This window comes from Pseudophryne corroboree, chromosome 3 (assembly GCF_028390025.1).
Source record: "Pseudophryne corroboree isolate aPseCor3 chromosome 3, aPseCor3.hap2, whole genome shotgun sequence".
NCBI classification, from domain to species: domain Eukaryota; kingdom Metazoa; phylum Chordata; class Amphibia; order Anura; family Myobatrachidae; genus Pseudophryne; species Pseudophryne corroboree.
The window spans coordinates 457,593,738-457,619,289 of NC_086446.1; the positions used below are offsets into that span (position 1 = coordinate 457,593,738).

Consider the following 25,552-nt stretch of genomic DNA (forward strand, 5'->3'; position numbering starts at 1 on the left):
GGCTTGGTCACTTCCTGTTCGTGGAATGGCATCATGCGGGCTTTATCTTCCTGGAGGATCGTAGATAACCAATCAGAATGGGGGGGTGTCGTGCATGTTCAGGTTATTGCGCAGGTGTGACTGGTTTTCTAAATGCAATATGTTCAGTCCTGATTTCACTTGCAATCCACGGTCCATTGCACGAAAGCGAGTATGGAAAAAAAAGGCAATTGTGGGGAAAATAATTTTTTATTAGTAGATGGCAATAAAACGTAAAAATGGGAAATATCAAACAATGATAAATGTTGACTGATAAAAAGGAGAGAATAAAAAGGAGAGAATAAAAAACCGGATAATTGCATATTATATGCAATTATCCGGTTTTTTATTCTCTCCTTTTTATTCTCTCCTTTTTATCAGTCAACATTTATCATTGTTTGATATTTCCCATTTTTACGTTTTATTGCCATCTACTAATAAAAAATTATTTTCCCCACAATTGCCTTTTTTTTCCATACTCGCTTTCGTGCAATGGACCGTGGATTGCAAGTGAAATCAGGACTGAACATATTGCATTTAGAAAACCAGTCACACCTGCGCAATAACCTGAACATGCACGACACCCCCCCATTCTGATTGGTTATCTACGATCCTCCAGCAAGATAAAGCCCGCATGATGCCATTCCACGAACAGGAAGTGACCAAGCCCGGAGAACGGGCGAAACGCGTCTTCCGTACTCCACTGCCTGGGGTATAGCCGATTCCCGATTGCCTGAATTCTGCACAGCTCCGTTCATCCAGCCGCCAGATCCACGGACCGCCGCACACCGCCGAGACGTGATACCTGCTACCTAGCGCTCCATCCCAAATAGAGACTTTATCTCCTACACGTATCCGATAGACTGCGTTACTCCGTGGACACATCACGGGAGACTGCCCGGCCCTGTGGACACATCGTGGTGCACAATTTCAGCACGCGCTGGACTCCACAGTTTACACTTTACTCTGCCTGCTACCAGTGATTGAATATTTTCTTCATCCCGGGTAATATCCGTGCAATTATATTATATTTCTCACTGGCATTAACTTCTATGTCCATTATATATATTGCCTCATAATATTGATTTACATTAAGTTTATCATAACAGTCCTTTTTGATTCTAAAATAGACTTGTTAATTTTAGGCTTTTGATATATAAACGGTTGATTATTTTATGATATATAACATTGTGTAGCGAACAGAGTATCAGAGCCCTGGTCAGTTATAAAATCTGACATATTCATTCTTATATCGCTGAATCTCTTTTCTTTTCTTCTCTTCCCCCTCTCCCTGTTTCCCAATATCCATTAGGAGAGACTGATTATAGTAGCATTGTCTGTTCCAGATATTTTAATCATGTTCTCTGTTTTGACATTATTGTAACAAGAACAGCAACCCACTTTATTTTGTTGCCATTAATCAGCTACCTTGTTACATCTCTCGATATAGGATATCCTATTGGGAGACACACGATATCAATTTACCAGGATGTGTCTAATGATCTAAAATTACATCTTTGTTTCATGTACAATTAGCCTCCTTTGACATCTAGGATTATTACCATTATAAATACCTTATGCATCCATAATTTAAAGGTATATCCAATTACAGTCACTGTTTTGGAATATTTCATTGTACCGTGCCCTACTTTTCTATTTTCCCTGACTTTCCCTATTTTTCAGGACTCTCACCACTGATTCAGGGGTATTTATCCCTGTCTAACATTGGCAGCAGATCCCCTATTTTTCCTCTTCAATCTACATCTACCTTTCCCTTCCCCATTCGTGAACTCTCATCAGTGATTCCAGAGCATTAGATATTGAATATTCCTTCTACGTTCATACCACACTGGCAACGCCCGAATCCTTCCGATCTTGGAAGCTAAGCAGTGTTGGGCTGGGATAGTACTCAAGTGGGTGACTCTTGAGGAATACTCAGTTCAGTAGAAGCATTTGGACGGATATGCTCAGCGTCTAACACTGACAGCAGATTCATCTTGCTCATTCAGCCTTCTTTATTGTCATCTATTCCTTTCTTAAGTCTCTCTCACAAGAGATACATTATCTACCTCAACTAGGCAGCAATTGACATGCATACCGATGTAGGACATATAGCGTGCTTCTCAGGCTTATATTTGAATATATAGCATTCTCAAGCCTATATTTGATAATAATCGGCATTTCTAAACCCAGGCAGCCTAGAACCATCATTCAGTATTTTTACTGCTAACATCTGTTCTATGTTCCCCTACCCTTCCCCCCATTTTTTCTTTCTTTCGATTGACAAAGTACCCTACTACTATTTTATTGTTGTTACAAATAAAAACTATATCTTTTAAACTTTCTCGTTTCTTTGAGACGGCTATATATACATACAAAAGAGTGCGCCCACAAAAGAGTCTTCCTTTCTCTCCTTATTTGTGGTATGCTTTGTTGCTGACTCAGGGTGCACCACCAATCTTAAGATTATTAGAAAACATTGGTTTTCTTTTTTCATTTATTACATCTTGGTTAAGATACTATCTATACTATATACACTTATTACTCTCCAGTGCGGTATAACCCCAATACATGAATGTATTTAAAACACTGAGTTTTATCTCAGCTTTCTATACCTTGCACGGTTATATACATCCTGTTTGCTAATTAGGATCTCTTTCCTCCTATATATCAGTAGGACTTTGTTATACTTCTTTCTGTCTTTCCTTTCTTTTCTTTTCTCCCAATTTTAATTAAGGCAATGACAGCATTTTCGTTAAAAACCGAACTAACCTCCAAACGTAGAAACTTAGAAGAATTTGGAGATATATTTTCAGATACTTTTCATAACCCCAGCACTCCCAAAGATTGGAAATCTGATCTCTCCAAATTACAAAAGAACTTACAAAAAAGTATCAGGCTTACTTGGGACATTACTACATTAGAAAATTACAATAAAAACAAATTGTCACCCAGAGGCTTACGACCTCGGATCTTTCCCTCCTTCCCTCTAGCCACGGAGAATCTTAAGGCGGAATGGGAAACCACATTATTAAAATGCTCCAATGAATTGATTTTGATCCTGATCAAACACGATAATCTCATATTAGATCAAGTAGAAAAGAGTATTGAAGAACTAGGTCACAAACTAGAAACTTGGGAAAAAGATCTGACCTTCCAAAATACCTTCGACAAATACAAGAAGGAACTGGACACTTATGAAACTAACATCATAGAAAGGAAACGAAATAAAAAATTTTCGAGATAAAAACGACTTTTCCCAAGGCAAGATATTTCGTTGGAATTCCCCAACACCACGACTCAGAGGAGGATTAATGAGAGAAGACCCCAGCTCTTCGGAATTGGAGTCATCCTATAGTGAAGACTCCTCCACAGAACAGCCAGAAGGGACTGTCACGAACCTCGGGCAGCGGCGACCGCGCTTGTCCCTGCGGGTGGCCTGGTCTGCCCGGCGCCTCTCTTCCCCTGTCAGTCTCCGGCTTCAGCGGCGGGTCGGCGCTGCTCTCCGGCGGCTTCCCGGAAGCAAGGGCGCCGCCATCACAAGCGAGGGCAAGGAGGCGGAGCAGGTCTGACGTCACCTGCCTGCTCCGCCAATCAGGCTAGGGCGGGGAATTTAAAATCAGATACCAGGCAGAGATCCGATGCCTGAGTATCTTCGTTTCTCCTGTGGAAGCTATGATCCAGAGCTCCCTCGTCCCTGCAAGCATCCTGTGCTTCCAAGCATCCTGCCCCTGCAAGCATCCTGTGCTTCCAAGCATCCTGTCCCTGCAAGCATCCTGTGCTTCCAAGCATCCTGCCCCTGCAAGCCTCCGTGCCTCCAAGCACCTCCGTGCCTCCAAGCACCTCGTGCCTCCAAGCACCTCGTGCCTCCAAGCACCTCCGCGCCTCAAAGCACCTCCGTGCCTCCAGTTACCTCCGTGTCTCCAAGCACCTCGTGCCTCCAAGCACCTCCGTGCCTCCAAGCACCTCCGTGTCTCCAAGCACCTCGTGCCTCCAAGCACCTCGTCCCTCCAAACACCTCGGTGTCTCCAAACACCTCCGTGTCTCCAAGCACCTCGTGCCTCCAAGCACCTCCGTGCCTCCAAGCACCTCCGTGCCTCCAAGCACCTCCGTGCCTCCAAGCACCTCGTGCCTCCAAGCACCTCCAAGCACCTCAAAGCACCTCCGTGCCTCCAGTTACCTCCGTGTCTCCAAGCACCTCGTGCCTCCAAGCACCTCCGTGCCTCCAAGCACCTCCGTGTCTCCAAGCACCTCGTGCCTCCAAGCACCTCGTCCCTCCAAACACCTCGGTGTCTCCAAACACCTCCGTGCCTCCAAGCACCTCCGTGCCTCCAAACACCTCCGTGCCTCCAAGGGTCTCCCAGCACTCCCTGTACTCCCAGTACCTCAGTGCCTCCAATACCACAGTGTCTCCAATATCTCAGTACCCCAGCCTTCATTATTTCTACAAGTCTTGTCTTACAGGAGACCTACAAGAATTCCTCTGGGCCTCCCGCCTGCCGTCTTAGTTCTGCATGAGGAAGACCTACATCCGGCCATCTCTACTACGACCCAGTGGCGGTTCCTCTTCCCGGTCATCGGAAGAAGCCCCGAGTCCACAACACTCCCAAACCAGGTCAGTGATAGGGAGTACCCATACCTATAAACATAACAAAAGTGACGACCTTTTTTTAGGGAGGGGCCAACGTACAAGAGGCAGAAACAAGTATCAAGGCCGACAAGAAGGGGGGGGAAGAAACACAGACAGAAACAAGCGGGAGTGGACCACTCCCAGGACTTCGCAGTATCCAGTACGAACGACAAGGAAGTGATAACCACTATCAACAAATTACAAGTCATCAACCTAAGCACCAAACCCCTTACGGAAGATCAATTGGAGGTCCTGAGTAAGGGATTATCATTTTCACCGACATCACCCTTCAACAGGTTTTCGTGGGAGAAGGATTTAAGGCTTTTTGGACGTAAACTACTATTAAAAATTTTTTTTGCCAAAACCCCTCCTGGTGCTAGCAATATAACATCAGCATCTAGCCATCAGGGACTCATGGAGGATCCCAATGCATCACTTCCACCACTGACGGAAGAAGATCTATTAGCTATCCAGACACTGGAGGAATTACATATGGAATCATCATCCAACACTCCAGTACTGCGTAAAACCAGACCCACTTGCAAATTGAAGTCTACTTTTTTCCCCCCAGACACCAACAGCCCAGAAATTAAGGTCTTTATGGATCTGGTTTCCAGGGAATTTGACGAGATCCAAATCAACTCCCGAAAAAAATGTCTCACTAAGAACCTCAAGGTCAGGTGATGCAGTACCTCCAGCAGTTGTCCGGGCGTCTGGATCAGATTCAGGCGTCTCTGGCCTCAGTAATTCCGGCTCCTGTTCCAGCAGTCGCACCAGTTGCCGTTGCCAGCAATGTTCAACCATCGGCCGGTGTCACTCCACGCCTTCAGTTGCCTACTCCGTCCCGCTATAATGGGAATCCCAAAAATTGTCGTGGTTTCTTGAACCAGTGCGAGGTACATTTCGAGCTACTTGCACACAACTTTCCTACAGACCGGTCCAAGGTAGCATATATTATTTCTCTGTTGGAAGGTTCTGCTTTGGATTGGGTGTCTCCATTATGGGAACGATCTGATCCCATGGTTTCCAACTACACCAACTTCATCTCGTCCTTTCGAAGGATTTTCGACGAGCCCGGCAGAATGACCACTGCTTCTTCCGATTTGCTCCGTGTTCGGCAGGGCGCCCGTTCCGTGGGCCAGTACGTGGTTCATTTCCAGACCATTGCTTCCGAACTACGCTGGAATAATGATGCCCTGAGAGCTGCCTTCTGGAACGGTCTTTCCGACCGGCTGAAAGATGAGCTGGTTACTAGAGATCTGCCGGATCCATTAGAAGATTTGATTTCCCTTTGCGTCAAGGTGGATCTTCGGATGCAGGAGCGTGGAAGAGAACGTAACCGTTCGGATCGTTCCAGGTTCCGGAATCCTACTCCTAGGCCGGTGGCCTCACCTAGCTCAGATGAGCCCATGCAAATTAACCGCTCCCAACTGTCTCCGGAAGAACGACAGCGTCGTCGTGAGGGTAAACTCTGCCTTTACTGTGGAGCCGCAGATCATTTTCTTAAATCTTGCAAAGTCCGTCCGGGAAACGGGCAGACCTAGCTTGTTCCGGAGGAGTCAAGCTGGGAGTTACGACAAAAGCTTCTCCAACTTCGGACTGCTTGCTTCCAGTAACTCTAGTCTCCAATTCTGTCTCCAGGTCTTGTGAAGCCCTATTGGATTCCGGAGCTGCAGGGAACTTCGTCTCTTCCTTCTGTGCCCAAAGTTTGGGTTTAAAGTTACGGCCTATCGAGCGGCCAATTTCACTGACGGCTATCAACGGGACTAGAATTTCCAAAGGTCTCATAATGTGGCGCACGGGGCCAGTTAAGCTGCGGGTCGGGGCTCTACATCAGGAAGATTTGGAACTCTTGGTAATCCCAGAAATGCCCCATGATCTGGTTCTTGGAATGCCTTGGCTGAAAAGTCATAACCCCCACATCGACTGGAAGTCGTCACAAATTCTGTCCTGGAGTTCCTTTTGTCACACTAATTGTCTTACTCCTGTTTGTCCGCTCCGTGTTACCTCCAAAACGGATGAAGAGCACATTCCGGAGGCATATCAAGGGTACAAGGACGTATTTTCGGAACAAGCTGCTGACCTGTTACCACCTCACAGGCCTTGGGACTGCCCTATTGACCTTGTCCCAGGGAAGACGCCACCTCGTGGTCGCACATATCCTCTGTCTCTTCCCGAGACTCAAGCCATGTCGGAGTATATTAAGTCCAATATGCTCAAGGGATTCATTCGCCCCTCTTCCTCCCCTGCTGGTGCAGGCTTCTTTTTCGTGAAGAAAAAGGACGGGGGGTTGAGACCATGCATCGACTACCGCGGCCTAAACGACATTACTATTAAGAATAAATACCCCTTGCCACTAATCACAGAGTTATTTGATAGGGTTCGTGGTGCCCGCATTTTTTCAAAACTCGACTTGAGAGGAGCTTATAATCTTATACGCATCCGAGAGGGGGATGAATGGAAGACTGCCTTTAATACCCGAGATGGGCATTACGAATACTTGGTGATGCCGTTTGGTCTTAGTAATGCTCCCGCGGTTTTCCAGGGATTCGTCAACGAAATCTTTCGTGATATGCTGTATCAGAGCGTTGTGGTATATCTGGACGACATACTGATTTTTTCCAAGAATCTTGTCGAACACAGGACTCAAGTCAAAGAGGTGCTACACCGTTTACAAGAGAATCATCTCTACGCCAAGCTTTCCAAATGTACCTTTGAAGTAACATCTATTCCGTTCCTCGGTTATGTCATCTCGGGGACGGAGCTTCGCATGGATCCGGAAAAGTTGTCGGCCATTCGTGATTGGACTCAGCCTCTTTCCCTGAAAGCAATACAAAGGTTCCTGGGCTTTGCGAACTACTACAGGAAATTCATTAAAGGTTTCTCCACCATTGTTGCACCCATTACTGCCCTGACGAGAAAGGGTTCTAATCCTAGTTTGTGGCCTCCGGAAGCCATTGTAGCTTTTTCTCGCTTAAAGTTAGCTTTCACGACGGCTCCAGTTCTCCAACAACCAAATTTCGAGGAACCCTTCTTCTTAGAAGTTGATGCATCTTCAGTCGGGGTGGGGGCTGTCCTCTCCCAGCATTCCTCTGATAAGAAATTACATCCGTGTGGCTTCCACTCTCGTAAATTCTCTCCAGCCGAACGAAATTACTCTATTGGAGACCAGGAACTCTTGGCAATCAAATCTGCCTTGGAAGAATGGAGATATCTTCTAGAAGGGGCTAAACATGTGTTTACCATCTACACGGATCACAAGAATTTACTGTACATCAAATCCGCACAATGTTTGAATCCTCGCCAGGCGAGATGGGCACTTTTCTTTTCCCGATTCTCGTTCATTATCAAGTACCGTGCCGGGACTCTCAATATTAAAGCAGATGCGCTTTCCCGTTCACAGGTTCCCACAGACGAGGATGAACCTCCGGAGCGGGGTTTAATTCTGAATCCAGTTTCTGTCTCTGCTGCTTTAACTACTCCAGCTCCTCCTCCTGGAAGAATGTCCGTACCAGCTAGATTCCGCCCAGGAATACTACTGTGGGTCCATAACTCCAAGTTTTCCGGTCATCCCGGCGCTCAGAAGATGTACAAGTTTCTGCAAAGGTCTTACTGGTGGAACACCATGAGGAAGGATGTACAAGATTGCGTTAATTCGTGTCCCCAATGTACACAACATAAATCTCCTCGTCTGCCTCCTGCAGGGTTACTTCGTCCTCTGCCTATCCCTGTGAGACCCTGGACTCACATTTCCATGGACTTCATCACTGACTTGCCCTGTTCCAAGGGTTGCAACACCGTTTGGGTTATCGTTGACCGTTTTTCGAAGATGGCACACTTTGTGCCCTTGACTGGTCTTCCGACAGCACCGAAACTGGCTCTATTGTTTATCCGAGAACATTTTCGTTTGCATGGGTTGCCACAAGAGATTGTTTCTGACCGTGGAGTACAGTTCACCGCCAGGTTTTGGAAAGCCCTTTGTTCAACTCTACACATTAAACTTAAGTTTTCGTCGGCTTATCATCCCCAAACAAATGGACAAACGGAACGAGTCAATCAAGATCTAGAGACTTTTCTTCGGTTGTATCTCTCTCCTTCACAGGACAACTGGGTGGAGTTGTTGCCTTGGGCGGAGTTTGCCCATAACCATTTGTTTCATTCTTCCACTGGGGAATCACCATTTTTCGTCAACTACGGGTTCCATCCCCGTGTTCCGGAATTTCCAAGCCTTCCGATAATAGAGGTTCCTGCTGTAGCGTCCACTCTACGACACTTTGGACAAATTTGGAGAAAGGTTCATGCTAATCTTAAGCAGGTTTCTGTTCGGTACAAGTTCTTTGCAGATAAGAAACGGCAAGCCGCACCTCAATATAAAGTTGGGGACAGGGTATGGCTGTCCACACGGAATCTCCGGTTGAAGGTGCCCACCATGAAATTCGCTCCAAGGTTCATCGGTCCTTACCCTGTGCTACAAGTCTTAAATCCTGTGGTCTGTAAACTGGGTTTGCCTGCCCATCTTCGCATACCTAACGCCTTCCATGTTTCTCTACTCCGTCCCCTCATACTGAATCGATTCCACTCAGCACTCCCAAGGCCAACGTCCGTAGTGGCAGAAGCTGGAGCGGAGTTTGAAATCAAAGCTATTCTGGACTCTCGTTATCTTCATAAAAAATTACAGTACTTGGTGGACTGGAAGGGTTATGGACCTGAGGAGAGAAGTTGGATTGGGGCTACTGAAGTAACGGCTCCTCGTCTGATTCGGATCTTCCACTCCAGACATCCGACTAAGCCCGGGAAGTGTCCAGGGGCCACTCCTGGAGGAGGGGGTACTGTCACGAACCTCGGGCAGCGGCGACCGCGCTTGTCCCTGCGGGTGGCCTGGTCTGCCCGGCGCCTCTCTTCCCCTGTCAGTCTCCGGCTTCAGCGGCGGGTCAGCGCTGCTCTCCGGCGGCTTCCCGGAAGCAAGGGCGCCGCCATCACAAGCGAGGGCAAGGAGGCGGAGCAGGTCTGACGTCACCTGCCTGCTCCGCCAATCAGGCTAGGGCGGGGAATTTAAAATCAGATACCAGGCAGAGATCCGATGCCTGAGTATCTTCGTTTCTCCTGTGGAAGCTATGATCCAGAGCTCCCTCGTCCCTGCAAGCATCCTGTGCTTCCAAGCATCCTGCCCCTGCAAGCATCCTGTGCTTCCAAGCATCCTGTCCCTGCAAGCATCCTGTGCTTCCAAGCATCCTGCCCCTGCAAGCCTCCGTGCCTCCAAGCACCTCCGTGCCTCCAAGCACCTCGTGCCTCCAAGCACCTCGTGCCTCCAAGCACCTCCGCGCCTCAAAGCACCTCCGTGCCTCCAGTTACCTCCGTGTCTCCAAGCACCTCGTGCCTCCAAGCACCTCCGTGCCTCCAAGCACCTCCGTGTCTCCAAGCACCTCGTGCCTCCAAGCACCTCGTCCCTCCAAACACCTCGGTGTCTCCAAACACCTCCGTGTCTCCAAACACCTCCGTGTCTCCAAGCACCTCGTGCCTCCAAGCACCTCCGTGCCTCCAAGCACCTCCGTGCCTCCAAGCACCTCCGTGCCTCCAAGCACCTCGTGCCTCCAAGCACCTCGTGCCTCCAAGCACCTCAAAGCACCTCCGTGCCTCCAGTTACCTCCGTGTCTCCAAGCACCTCGTGCCTCCAAGCACCTCCGTGCCTCCAAGCACCTCCGTGTCTCCAAGCACCTCGTGCCTCCAAGCACCTCGTCCCTCCAAACACCTCGGTGTCTCCAAACACCTCCGTGCCTCCAAGCACCTCCGTGCCTCCAAACACCTCCGTGCCTCCAAGGGTCTCCCAGCACTCCCTGTACTCCCAGTACCTCAGTGCCTCCAATACCACAGTGTCTCCAATATCTCAGTACCCCAGCCTTCATTATTTCTACAAGTCTTGTCTTACAGGAGACCTACAAGAATTCCTCTGGGCCTCCCGCCTGCCGTCTTAGTTCTGCATGAGGAAGACCTACATCCGGCCATCTCTACTACGACCCAGTGGCGGTTCCTCTTCCCGGTCATCGGAAGAAGCCCCGAGTCCACAACACTCCCAAACCAGGTCAGTGATAGGGAGTACCCATACCTATAAACATAACAAAAGTGACGACCTTTTTTTAGGGAGGGGCCAACGTACAAGAGGCAGAAACAAGTATCAAGGCCGACAAGAAGGGGGGGGAAGAAACACAGACAGAAACAAGCGGGAGTGGACCACTCCCAGGACTTCGCAGTATCCAGTACGAACGACAAGGAAGTGATAACCACTATCAACAAATTACAAGTCATCAACCTAAGCACCAAACCCCTTACGGAAGATCAATTGGAGGTCCTGAGTAAGGGATTATCATTTTCACCGACATCACCCTTCAACAGGTTTTCGTGGGAGAAGGATTTAAGGCTTTTTGGACGTAAACTACTATTAAAAATTTTTTTTGCCAAAACCCCTCCTGGTGCTAGCAATATAACATCAGCATCTAGCCATCAGGGACTCATGGAGGATCCCAATGCATCACTTCCACCACTGACGGAAGAAGATCTATTAGCTATCCAGACACTGGAGGAATTACATATGGAATCATCATCCAACACTCCAGTACTGCGTAAAACCAGACCCACTTGCAAATTGAAGTCTACTTTTTTCCCCCCAGACACCAACAGCCCAGAAATTAAGGTCTTTATGGATCTGGTTTCCAGGGAATTTGACGAGATCCAAATCAACTCCCGAAAAAAATGTCTCACTAAGAACCTCAAATACAGAGAGAGACAAGCCCTAAAAGAGATAAAATCTTGGACAGACAGTTATCAAACCCTTGGATAAGGGGGGCAATATCGTCATATGGCCCATCACAATGTATGAGGAGGAAGCACATAGGCAACTTTTGGATACATCTTGCTATTTAAAACTACCGCTTAATCCAACAACAAAGTTTCACAAACAGTACATGCATATGATTAAAGAAGCATCAGCCACTGGAGCAATTACACCACAGGAGGCTAAGTATCTAGAAGTTTCAAATCCCAAGGTACCCACCTTTTATCTACTACCCAAGATACACAAGAATATCAAGAAACCACCAGGAAGACCTATTGTGTCGGGTAACGGTGGACTCCTAGAAACTCCCAGCAAATTCCTGGATTTACATCTCAGAGATCATGTCATGACACTACCCTCCTATCTCAAAGACACCTCGGATTTCCTAAGAAAAACACACGACATATGTCTGGATGAGAACTGTATCCTGGTCACTCTTGATGTAGAAGCCCTGTATAGTAGCATCTCACACCAACAAGGGGTACAAGCTACCAAATTCTTTCTAGACATGGAAGAAAAGAACATATTCAACGACTTCCTTTGTGAAATGTTGAGTTTTGTTCTCAACAAAAATTATTTCACCTTTGGTGACCAGTTCTTCCAACAAATCCGAGGAACAGCGATGGGAGCAGCTTGTGCTCCCACATATGCCAACCTGTTCCTCGGCTGGTGGGAGCAAACTATTGTCTTCAAGGATATCAATCAGCCTTACACGCAACACATCGTTAATTGGCTGAGATACATTGACGATATTTTTGTGATTTGGGACGGGGATGAGAAACTTCTATTGGATTTCATAAACATTCTCAATGTTAATGATCTCAACATTTTTCTCACCCATTCAATCAGTAAAGACAAGATATCCTTTTTGGATTTGTACATCTACAAAACAATCAGTGGAAACCTGGCTACAGAGCTCTTTCGCAAGGACACGGCTACCAATAGTATCCTGTACCAGACTAGCTCCCATTTCCCGCCGACGATTGAAAATATCCCCAAAGGAGAATTTCTTCGTCTCAGACGGAACTGCACAGAGGAGAATGTGTACAAACAAAAGAGCAGGGAACTCGTGACCAGATTACAGGCACGTGGATACAGCAAACGTTCCCTAAAAAAAGCCCAACACTCAATTCAGAAAATCAACAGAGAATCTCTAATTTTCCAAGAAAAACCTCAAGAACCCAAAGATGATGTCAATATCCGTTTTGTAGGGACCTTCTGCCCAGAATGGCGTTCACTAAAAAATGCCATTCAAAAACATTTACCGGTCTTGCATTTAGATCCGGATTTATCCCCCTTATTAGACCCCACCTTGCAAATCAGTTGGAGGAGATCTAATAATATCAAAGACACGCTCGTTCAGAGCCATTTCTTACGCCAACCCACCAAATCAAAACTCCCTAAGGGATCTTTTCCCTGTGGACAATGTAAAGCCTGCCCACAGATACTATTAACTGACCAAGTCAAGGACAGACTTGGCAAGGATATCTCTATACAACATTACTTCAACTGCGATACACAAGGAATAATTTACTGTCTAATTTGTGATTGCAATCAACGATACGTGGGCATGACTAGAAAGTTCAAAACCAGAATTTTGGAACACATGGGCTCCATTAGAAATGCAGCATCGGATTTGTCGAAGGGCAAAAAATTAACATCAGTAGCCAGACACTACCATGCATTACATCAAGGTTCACCCTGTGAAATGCGTGCCTTTGGTCTTGATAGAGTCCATTTAGGCATACGCGGGGGTGACCTCAGCAAAGAACTCATTAAGAAAGAGAAAGTGAGTGGACCTTCAGGTTAGGATGCCTCAAACCATCTGGTCTGAACGAATACATAAACTATAGTGTGTTCCTTTGAATCATTAGCTAACCCAGCAAAGTGTCCTTTACACTCCCCTCACTCATATAATGTGTTCCTATAAATCTCCCTCTATTTACCCCCTCCCACAAAGCGCTCTTTTTATTTTATTTTTTCTTCCAATAATTTCAGATACAGTCCCTTTTATCCAGGTCACACCTATCTTCACTCCAGTTGTTATCCACACAAACAGTGTGAAATTCCATCTCCCTGTCATCACCTTACCTACATTTTCAATTCCACTCTTAAACGCTAATAACAACAATTGTTTCACAAATTCACCTGTTATGGTTCTCACCCAATTTTCACTCTTTTGTTTTCACCTTTTGATTTCATGTTCACCAATTCCACCGGTAGCGCCGTAACTCCTGGTATCCACATCCCCACTAGGCTGCACCACTTATCATGCATTCCTTCTTAAATTTATAATTCTAACCAACTCACACATCCTCACCACATAGGTACCCCACACCAACATTACAATCAATTCCCCTTATGGGATACTCCAATCACATCCTTCCATCACCCCAGTCCCACTATCGCACACACTAGTCCTGTTTTCCTTTTTCCTCAACAGACACAACATCCAATTAGAATCCCCCCCATTCTCTTTTTCAATTTTATTTTTAATTTTAACCTTTTCCAATTTTAATCACCTATCCCTTCAAGGGATACTTCAATAATTCTGCTTAACATTTCAGGATTATTCTTTCAACATCTCACAATTTTCTCAACGCCTCACATTCATCACTACACACATAATCTACAATTGACACGTATCATTTATCCGCACCTCAGCAGCATCACTTTTAACTAACTATTACCTCACCATCCCCAGTGTGATACTCAATATAAATCTAACCCATTGGTAATCATGTTAATTTAGGCAGGAACAACATCTTTTATTATTCTAGTTTCATCATTACACACATATAGTCCAGCCCCTTTTCTTAATTGACACATGATTTCGTAACTCAAATTTCCTTTGTGATATTTAAACTTTCCCTACATGATCTAACATAATTAAACCAAAATGTTTAACCATTTTTTCCCCCCCCCTGCACATCATTATGCAACGTTGTCTTCAGCTTTTGATCTTACATGCAGTGGCAGACAATATATGATTAAGTTTTTTCCTTAAATAATACTCAGCAGGAATCCCTTTAATATGTTTGTTTAGTACAAGGCTTTGCGCATGATATGCCATTAGGGAAGTGCTTTATTTAAGCCTTCCTTTTTATATGCAATTATCCGGTTTTTTATTCTCTCCTTTTTATTCTCTCCTTTTTATCAGTCAACATTTATCATTGTTTGATATTTCCCATTTTTACGTTTTATTGCCATCTACTAATAAAAAATTCTTTTCCCCACAATTGCCTTTTTTTTCCCATACTCGCTTTCGTGCAATGGACCGTGGATTGCAAGTGAAATCAGGACTGAACATATTGCATTTAGAAAACCAGTCACACCTGCGCAATAACCTGAACATGCACGACACCCCCCCATTCTGATTGGTTATCTACGATCCTCCAGCAAGATAAAGCCCGCATGATGCCATTCCACGAACAGGAAGTGACCAAGCCCAGAGAACGGGCGAAACGCGTCTTCCGTACTCCACTGCCTGGGGTATAGCCGATTCCCGATTGCCTGAATTCTGCACAGCTCCGTTCATCCAGCCGCCAGATCCACGGACCGCCGCACACCGCCGAGACGTGATACCTGCTACCTAGCGCTCCATCCCAAATACAGAGACTTTATCTCCTACACGTATCCGATAGACTGCGTTACTCCGTGGACACATCACGGGAGACTGCCCGGCCCTGTGGACACATCGTGGTGCACAATTTCAGCACGCGCTGGACTCCACAGTTTACACTTTACTCTGCCTGCTACCAGTGATTGAATATTTTCTTCATCCCGGGTAATATCCGTGCAATTATATTATATTTCTCACTGGCATTAACTTCTATGTCCATTATATATATTGCCTCATAATATTGATTTACATTAAGTTTATCATAACAGTCCTTTTTGATTCTAAAATAGACTTGTTAATTTTAGGCTTTTGATATATAAACGGTTGATTATTTTATGATATATAACATTGTGTAGCGAACAGAGTATCAGAGCCCTGGTCAGTTATAAAATCTGACATTCATTCTTATATCGCTGAATCTCTTTTCTTTTCTTCTCTTCCCCCCTCTCCCTGTTTCCCAATATCCATTAGGAGAGACTGATTATAGTAGCATTGTCTGTTCCAGATATTTTAATCATGTTCTCTGTTTTGACATTATTGTAACAAGAACAGCAACCCACTTTATTTTGTTGCCATTAATCAGCTACCTTGTTACATCTCTCGATATAGGATATCCTATTGGGAGACACACGATATCAATTTACCAGGATGTGTCTAATGATCTAAAATTACATCTTTGTTTCATGTACAATTAGCCTCCTTTGACATCTAGGATTATTACCATTATAAATACCTTATGCATCCATAATTTAAAGGTATATCCAATTACAGTCACTGTTTTGGAATATTTCATTGTACCGTGCCCTACTTTTCTATTTTCCCTGACTTTCCCTATTTTTCAGGACTCTCACCACTGATTCAGGGGTATTTATCCCTGTCTAACATTGGCAGCAGATCCCCTATTTTTCCTCTTCAATCTACATCTACCTTTCCCTTCCCCATTCGTGAACTCTCATCAGTGATTCCAGAGCATTAGATATTGAATATTCCTTCTACGTTCATACCACACTGGCAATGCCCGAATCCTTCCGATCTTGGAAGCTAAGCAGTGTTGGGCTGGGATAGTACTCAAGTGGGTGACTCTTGAGAATTACTCAGTTCAGTAGAAGCATTTGGACGGATATGCTCAGCGTCTAACACTGACAGCAGATTCATCTTGCTCATTCAGCCTTCTTTATTGTCATCTATTCCTTTCTTAAGTCTCTCTCACAAGAGATACATTATCTACCTCAACTAGGCAGCAATTGACATGCATACCGATGTAGGACATATAGCGTGCTTCTCAGGCTTATATTTGAATATATAGCATTCTCAAGCCTATATTTGATAATAATCGGCATTTCTAAACCCAGGCAGCCTAGAACCATCATTCAGTATTTTTACTGCTAACATCTGTTCTATGTTCCCCTACCCTTCCCCCCATTTTTTCTTTCTTTCGATTGACAAAGTACCCTACTACTATTTTATTGTTGTTACAAATAAAAACTATATCTTTTAAACTCTCGTTTCTTTGAGACGGCTATATATACATACAAAAGAGTGCGCCCACAAAAGAGTCTTCCTTTCTCTCCTTATTTGTGGTATGCTTTGTTGCTGACTCAGGGTGCACCACCAATCTTAAGATTATTAGAAAACATTGGTTTTCTTTTTTCATTTATTACATCTTGGTTAAGATACTATCTATACTATATACACTTATTACTCTCCAGTGCGGTATAACCCCAATACATGAATCACCACATGCTTCCAGCGTGTACCGCTCAGCCTTGATCTTGAGGAAGTCTCCGGTTGCTAGGAGACCAAACGCGTTGACGCCCACTTTTTCCAACTTGTGTTCTCCATTTGGTCTCTATTGCCGCTTCAATTTCTCTGCAGCTCTTGACAGCACCCGCACACCGCTGTTAGTACTCGTCGCTGCTGCATCGGCTGAACTGTGTGTGACCCTTGCTGAGAGGCCCACATCATACCATCATATCACCGGCAGCGATACAGCCTAAACAGCGGGCAGTGCATGCTCACACTGCCGCAGGAACTATCAGCTGAGCGCCGGCTAAGATCCATCTGACCTCCGTAGTAAGGTTTACTACTAAGGTTCACACAGCATCATCCCTGACAGCCGCAGAGCGTACCAGCGGGCAGCGCTTGTGTCTCTCCTGTCGGACATCAGGTCTCCCAGCAGGGCTGTCATTTTCAGTGCCATCAAACAGTGACTACCCTGTATATACACCCCGTGTACGTTTGCCAACAGGACCCTGCAGGAAATCAGGAACCAACACGTGGGTAATTACTTTCTGAGCATATAATATTCCCATTTCTCTGACGTCCTAGTGGATGCTGGGAACTCCGTAAGGACCATGGGGAATAGCGGCTCTGCAGGAGACTGGGCACAAAAGTAAAGCTTTAGGACTACCTGGTGTGCACTGGCTCCTCCCCCTATGACCCTCCTCCAAGCCTCAGTTAGATTTTTGTGCCCGGCCGAGAAGGGTGCACACTAGGGGCTCTCCTGAGCTTCTTAGTGAAAGTTTAGTTTTAGGTTTTTTATTTTCAGTGAGACCTGCTGGCAACAGGCTCACTGCATCGAGGGACTAAGGGGAGAAGAAGCGAACCTGCCTGCTTGCAGCCAGCTTGGGCTTCTTAGGCTACTCAACACCATTAGCTCCAGAGGGACCGAACACAGGCCCAGCCTCGGAGCTCGGTCCCAGAGCCGCGCCGCCGGCCCCCTTACAGAGCCAGAAGCAAGAAGAGGTCCGGAAAAATCGGCGGCAGAAGACATCAGTCTTCAACAAGGTAGCGCACAGCACTGCAGCTGTGCGCCATTGTTACTCAGGCACACTTCACACTTCGGTCACTGAGGGTGCAGGGCGCTAGGGGGGGGGCGCCCTGAGCAGCAATGTAAACACCTTGGCTGGCATAAATACACCACATATAACCCCCAGGGCTATATGGATGTATTTTAACCCCTGCCAGAACTCACCAAAAAGCGGGAGAAAAGGCCGCCGAGAAGGGGACGGAGCCTATCTCCTCAGCACACGGGCACCATTTTCCATCACAGCTCCGCTGGAAGGACGTCTCCCTGACTCTCCCCTGCAGTCCTGCACTACAGAAAAGGGTAAAAAAAGAGAGGGGGGCACTAATTTGGCGCAGTTTTGATACTAACAGCAGCTATAAAGGGAAAAGCACATTTTATAGTGGTATTCCTGTCTATATATAGCGCTCTGGTGTGTGCTGGCATACTCTCCCTCTGTCTCCCCAAAGGGCTAGTGGGGTCCTGTCCTCTATCAGAGCATTCCCTGTGTGTGTGCGGTGTGTCGGTACGATTGTGTCGACATGTTTGAGGAGGAAAATGAGATGGAGGCGGAGCAATTGCCTATTATAGAGTTGTCACCCCCTAGGGAGTCGATACCTGAGTGGATGAGCTTATGGAAGGAATTGCGTGACAGTGTCAGCTCTTTACGACAGACAGTTGACGACATGAGACAGCCGGCTACTCAGCTTGTGCCTGTCCAGGGGTCTCAAACGCCATCAGGGGCTTTAAAACGCCCGTTACCTCAAATGGCAGACACAGACACGGATACTGACTCCAGTGTCGATGATGAGGAGACAAACGTGACTTCCACTAGGGCCACACGTTACATGATTGAAGCAATGAAAAATGTATTGCATATCTCTGATAATACAAGTACCACTAAAAAGGGTATTATGTTTGGTGAGAAAAAACTGCCTGTAGTTTTTCCTGTATCCGAGGAATTAAATGAAGTGTGTGATAAGGCGTGGGTTTCTCCCGATAAAAAACTGATAATTCCTAAAAGGTTATTGGCATCGTACCCTTTCCCGCCAGAGGATAGGGCACGTTGGGAAACACCCCCTAGGGTGGATAAAGCGCTCACACGCTTGTCTAAACAGGTAGCACTACCCTCTCCTGATACGGCCGCCCTAAAGGAACCTGCCGATAGAAAGCTGGAGAATATCCTAAAATGTATATACACTCACACGGGTGTTATACTGCGACCAGCAATCGCCTCAGCCTGGATGTGCAGTGCGGGCCTGGCGTGGTCGGATTCCCTGACTGAAAATATTGATACCCTAGATAGGGACAGTATATTACGGACTATAGAGCATTTGAAGGATGCATTTCTATATATGCGTGATGCACAGAGGGATATTTGCCGACTGGCATCAAGAGTTAGCGCGCTGTCCATTTCTGCAAGAAGAGGTTTATGGACGCGGCAGTGGTCAGGTGATGCGGATTCTAAAAGGCACATGGAAGTATTGCCTTATAAGGGGGAGGAGTTATTTGGGGTAGGTCTATCAGACCTGGTAGCCACGGCAACTGCTGCAAAATCCACATTTTTACCCCAGGTAGCTTCTCAACCTAAGAAGACGCCATATTATCAGGCGCAGTCCTTTCGGCCCCATAAGGGCAAGCGGGCAAAAGGCGCCTCATTTCTGCCCCGTGGCAGAGGGAGAGGAAAAAGGCTGCAACAAACAGCCAGTTCCCAGGAACAAAAGCCCTCTCCCGCCTCCGCAAAGTCCTCAGCATGACGCTGGGGCTTTACAAGCGGACTCAGGCACGGTGGGGGCCCGTCTCAAGAAGTTCAGTGCGCAGTGGGCCCACTCGCAAGTGGACCCCTGGATCCTTCAGGTGGTATCTCAGGGGTACAAATTGGAATGCGAGACGTCTCCCCCTCGCCGTTTCCTAAAGTCTGCTTTACCGACGTCTCCCTCAGACAGGGAGGCAGTATTGCAAGCCATTCACAAGTTAGTTATATTCCCAGCAGGTGATAATCAAGGTACCCCTCCTACAACAGGGAAAGGGGTACTATTCCACACTATTTGTGGTACCGAAGCCGGACGGCTCGGTGAGACCAATTTTAAACCTAAAATCCTTGAACACTTACATACAAAGGTTCAAATTCAAGATGGAGTCACTCAGAGCAGTGATTGCAAACCTGGAAGAAGGGGACTATATGGTGTCTCTGGACATCAAAGATGCTTACCTACATGTCCCAATTTACCCTTCTCACCAAGGGTACCTCAGGTTTGTGGTACAGAACTGTCACTATCAGTTTCAGACGCTGCCGTTTGGATTGTCCACGGCACCCCGGGTCTTTACCAAGGTAATGGCCGAAATGATGATACTCCTTCGAAGGAAGGGAGTTTTAGTTATCCCTTACTTGGACGATCTCCTGATAAGGGCAAGATCCAGGGAACAGTTGGAAGTCGGGGTAGCACTATCTCAGATAGTGCTGCGCCAGCACGGTTGGATTCTCAATATTCCAAAATCGCAGCTGATCCCGACGACACGACTTCTATTCCTAGGGATGATCCTGGACACAGTCCAGAAAAAGGTGTTTCTCCCGGAGGAGAAAGCCAGGGAGTTATCCGAACTAGTCAGAAATCTCCTAAACCAGGCCAAGTCTCAGTGCATCAATGCACAAGGGTCCTGGGAAAGAGGGTGGCTTCTTACGAAGCAATCCCATTCGGCAGATTCCACGCAAGAACCTTCCAGTGGGATCTGCTAGACAAATGGTCCGGGTCGCATCTTCAGATGCATCAGCGGATAATCTTGTCACCAAGGACAAGGGTGTCTCTCATGTGGTGGTTGCAGAGTGCTCATCTTCTAGAGGGCCGCAGATTCGGCATTCAGGACTGGGTCCTGGTGACCACGGATGCCAGCCTGAGCGGCTGGGGAGCAGTCACACAGGGAAGAAATTTCCAGGGCTTGTGGTCAAGCCTGGAGACATCACTTCACATAAATATCCTGGAGCTAAGGGCCATCTACAATGCTCTAAGCCTAGCAAGACCTCTGCTTCAAGGTCAGCCGGTGCTGATCCAGTCAGAAGTTGCAAGGATTCTTCGCTGGGCGGAAAATCATGTGATAGCACTGTCAGCAGTGTTCATTCCGGGAGTGGACAACTGGGAAGCAGACTTCCTCAGCAGACACGACCTCCACCCGGGAGAGTGGGGACTTCACCCAGAAGTCTTCCACATGATTGTGAACCGTTGGGAAAAACCAAAAGGTGGACATGATGGCGTCCCGCCTCAACAAAAAACTAGACAGGTATTGCGCCAGGTCAAGGGACTCTCAGGCAATAGCGGTGGACGCTCTGGTAACACCGTGGGTGTACCAGTCAGTGTATGTGTTCCCTCCTCTGCCTCTCATACCCAAGGTACTGAGAATCATAAGAAGGAGAGGAGTAAGGACTATACTCGTGGCTCCGGATTGGCCAAGAAGGGCTTGGTACCCGGAACTTCAAGAGATGCTCACAGAGGACCCGTGGCCTCTACCTCTAAGAAGGGACCTGCTCCAGCAGGGACCCTGTCTGTTCCAAGACTTACCGCGGCTGCGTTTGACGGCATGGCGGTTGAACGCCGGATCCTGAAGGAAAAAGGCATTCCGGATGAAGTCATCCCTACCCTGATCAAAGCCAGGAAGGATGTAACCGTACAGCATTATCACCGTATTTGGCGTAAATATGTTGCGTGGTGCGAGGCCAGGAAGGCCCCTACAGAGGAATTTCAACTGGGTCGTTTCCTGCAAACAGGACTGTCTATGGGCCTAAAATTAGGGTCCATTCAGGTTCAAATTTCGGCCCTGTCGATTTTCTTCCAGAAAGAACTGGCTTCAGTTCCTGAAGTTCAGAGGTTTGTCAAGGGGGTACTGCATATACAGCCTCCTTTTGTGCCTCCAGTGGCACCTTGGGATCTCAATGTAGTTTTGGGGTTCCTAAAATCACATTGGTTTGAACCACTCACCACTGTGGACTTAAAATATCTCACATGGAAAGTGGTAATGCTGTTGGCCCTGGCTTCAGCCAGGAGTGTCTCTGAATTGGCGGCTTTATCCTATAAAAGCCCTTACCTAATTTTTCATACGGACAGGGTAGAATTGAGGACTCGTCCTCAATTTCTCCCTAAGGTGGTTTCAGCGTTTCACTTGAACCAGCCTATTGTGGTACCTGCGGCTACTAGGGACTTGGAGGACTCCAAGTTGCTGGACGTAGTCAGGGCCCTGACAATATATGTTTCCAGGACGGCTGGAGTTAGAAAATCTGACTCGCTGTTTATCCTGTATGCACCCAACAAGCTGGGTGCTCCTGCTTCTAAGCAGACTATTGCTCGTTGGATTTGTAGTACAATTCAGCTTGCACATTCTGTGGCAGGCCTGCCACAGCCAAAATCTGTAAAAGCCCATTCCACAAGGAAGGTGGGCTCATCTTGGGCGGCTGCCCGAGGGGTCTCGGCTTTACAACTTTGCCGAGCAGCTACTTGGTCAGGGGCAAACACGTTTGCTAAATTCTACAAATTTGATACCCTGGCTGAGGAGGACCTGGAGTTCTCTCATTCGGTGCTGCAGAGTCATCCGCACTCTCCCGCCCGTTTGGGAGCTTTGGTATAATCCCCATGGTCCTTACGGAGTTCCCAGCATCCACTAGGACGTCAGAGAAAATAAGAATTTACTTACCGATAATTCTATTTCTCGTAGTCCGTAGTGGATGCTGGGCGCCCATCCCAAGTGCGGATTGTCTGCAATACTTGTACATAGTTATTGTTACAAAAATCGGGTTATTATTATTGTGAGCCATCTTTTCAGAGGCTCCTCTGTTATCATGCTGTTAACTGGGTTCAGATCACAGGTTGTACGGTGTGATTGGTGTGGCTGGTATGAGTCTTACCCGGGATTCAAAATCCTTCCTTATTGTGTACGCTCGTCCGGGCACAGTATCCTAACTGAGGCTTGGAGGAGGGTCATAGGGGGAGGAGCCAGTGCACACCAGGTAGTCCTAAAGCTTTACTTTTGTGCCCAGTCTCCTGCGGAGCCGCTATTCCCCATGGTCCTTACGGAGTTCCCAGCATCCACTACGGACTACGAGAAATAGAATTATCGGTAAGTAAATTCTTATTTTTACAACTATCTCTGGGAGCTGTTTGTGGGACAATTTCTTCTGAATATTACTGGGACGCCAGTGTATATATTTCGGTATCATTTGAGAGAGCATTTTTATTTGTATTTGAATCTAGTGCATGCTTTGCATATTTTATATATTCTTCCTAATCATTGAATATTTCTTACTATATATTATCAAGCTTATACATATTTGCTTGTTATTTAGAAGCCTGCTATTCTCTATTAAAGAGCTACCAATCTGATGTTAATTGTCACTTTTTGCTATATGTTGTTTGTGGTATATAAATATTTTGGATAAAATAATTTATTTTTAATTATACTGGAGTCTAACTGAGTCAATTATTCTCCATGACAGACCACACAGATTCAAGGTATAGAATGTTCCATAGCGCAGAGTAATTTCCATTTTGTCTTAAGAATCTTTGTAATTTTGCAGCCTATCTAGCTGTTCTTACTCAGCTGCTTCAAAGGAACACTAATTGACACTATATAATTAATTTATTCAGCGCCGGGTGTTACAGTTTGAGACTGTGTCTCCAACTGTTTCCCTTCCTTCATTTTTGTGAAATCTAGCTGATAACCTTTTGACACGATATCCAGCACCCATTTGTCCCGGACGTTCTACTCCCATTGACCATGGAATTCTGAAATCCTGCCCCCTACAGGTGTTAATGTAGGGGGACTTGTACCGTCATTGCCTTTGATTACCTCTTCTATATCCTATATGAAAGGACTGACGTGTTATGCCAGAACCACACCTCTCTTCGTACTGGCGTCCAATTTTTTCTGCATAGGGATGGCCCAGTCTATACGATCTGGCTTGTCTAAACTGCTGTCTTGAAGATGAACCTGAAAATCTGCCACGCTTATCCTGTAGTAGTCTCACTGATCAGCCACCCGACATCCTCTGAATCATGGTTTCTAGCTTGTTACCAAACAGGAGTGATCCCTCATAAGGAAGCGTGACTAATCTGTTCTTAGAATGGGTATCCGCTGCCCATGACCGTAACCACTGGGCCCTTCTGGCCTTGACCCCTGAAGTCTGCTACTGCTGCGTCCACTTTAGGAATATTACACCAGGAACAAATTCCTATCAACAATGGGATACATACGGTTAATCCTCTTGAAACTACCAACTCTTTTATCCAGCTGCTGCCACTCTTTACGAATAATGTCCTTCACCACCTTAAGCACAGGAAAGGACCTAGCTTTCTTGGTTCTATCCTCAAATAACAGATCTTATTCACTATCCTGAACAGTTTCCTTATACTTCATGGTCTTGTAAATATTTTTTCTCTGACGTCCTAGTGGATGCTGGGAACTCCGAAAGGACCATGGGGAATAGCGGCTCCGCAGGAGACTGGGCACAAAAGTAAAAGCTTTAGGACTAGCTGGTGTGCACTGGCTCCTCCCCCCATGACCCTCCTCCAAGCCTCAGTTAGATTTTTGTTAGATTTTTGTGCCCGAACGAGAAGGGTGCAATCTAGGTGGCTCTCCTGAGCTGCTTAGAGTAAAAGTTTAAATTAGGTTTTTTATTTTCAGTGAGTCCTGCTGGCAACAGGCTCACTGCATCGAGGGACTAAGGGGAGAAGAAGCGAACTCACCTGCGTGCAGAGTGGATTGGGCTTCTTAGGCTACTGGACATTAGCTCCAGAGGGACGATCACAGGCCCAGCCATGGATGGGTCCCAGAGCCGCGCCGCCGTCCCCCTTACAGAGCCAGAAGAGCAGAAGAGGTCCGGAAAATCGGCGGCAGAAGACGTCCTGTCTTCAATAAGGTAGCGCACAGCACCGCAGCTGTGCGCCATTGCTCTCAGCACACTTCACACTCCGGTCACTGAGGGTGCAGGGCGCTGGGAGGGGGGCGCCCTGAGACGCAATAAAAATACCTTAGATGGCAAAAAATACATCACATATAGCTCCTGGGCTATATGGATGCATTTAACCCCGGCCAGAATACATAGAAAAACGGGAGATAAGGCCGCCGATAAGGGGGCGGAGCCTATCTCCTCAGCACACTGGCGCCATTTTCCCTCACAGCTCAGTTGGAGGGAAGCTCCCTGGCTCTCCCCTGCAGTCACTACACTACAGAAAGGGTTAAAAAAGAGAGGGGGGGCACTAATTACGCGCAGTATTAAAGATACAGCAGCTATAAGGGGAAAAACACTTATATAAGGTTATCCCTGTATATATATAGCGCTCTGGTGTGTGCTGGCAAACTCTCCCTCTGTCTCCCCAAAGGGCTAGTGGGGTCCTGTCCTCTATCAGAGCATTCCCTGTGTGTGTGCTGTATGTCGGTACGTTTGTGTCGACATGTATGAGGAGAAAAATGATGTGGAGACGGAGCAGATTGCCTGTAATAGTGATGTCACCCCCTAGGGGGTCGACACCTGAGTGGATGAACTGTTGGAAGGAATTACGTGACAGTGTCAGCTCTGTATAAAAGACAGTGGTTGACATGAGACAGCCGGCTACTCAGCTTGTGCCTGTCCAGACGTCTCATAGGCCGTCAGGGGCTCTAAAGCGCCCGTTACCTCAGATGGCA

General features: G+C 46.6%; 1 protein-coding gene, 1 long non-coding RNA gene and 1 pseudogene across 2 annotated transcripts in view; 2 read left to right on the forward strand and 1 right to left on the reverse strand.

Moving 5' to 3' along the window:
* ARMC7 (armadillo repeat containing 7) overlaps nt 1-25,552 on the reverse strand; it is a 73,791-nt gene that overhangs the window by 19,450 nt on the left and 28,789 nt on the right. The gene's annotated exons all lie outside the window — the stretch shown is intronic.
* Nucleotides 1-25,552, forward strand: part of LOC135055983 (uncharacterized) — a 184,231-nt gene that overhangs the window by 15,058 nt on the left and 143,621 nt on the right. The gene's annotated exons all lie outside the window — the stretch shown is intronic.
* On the forward strand, nt 1,850-1,968 carry LOC134898501 (5S ribosomal RNA; annotated as a pseudogene).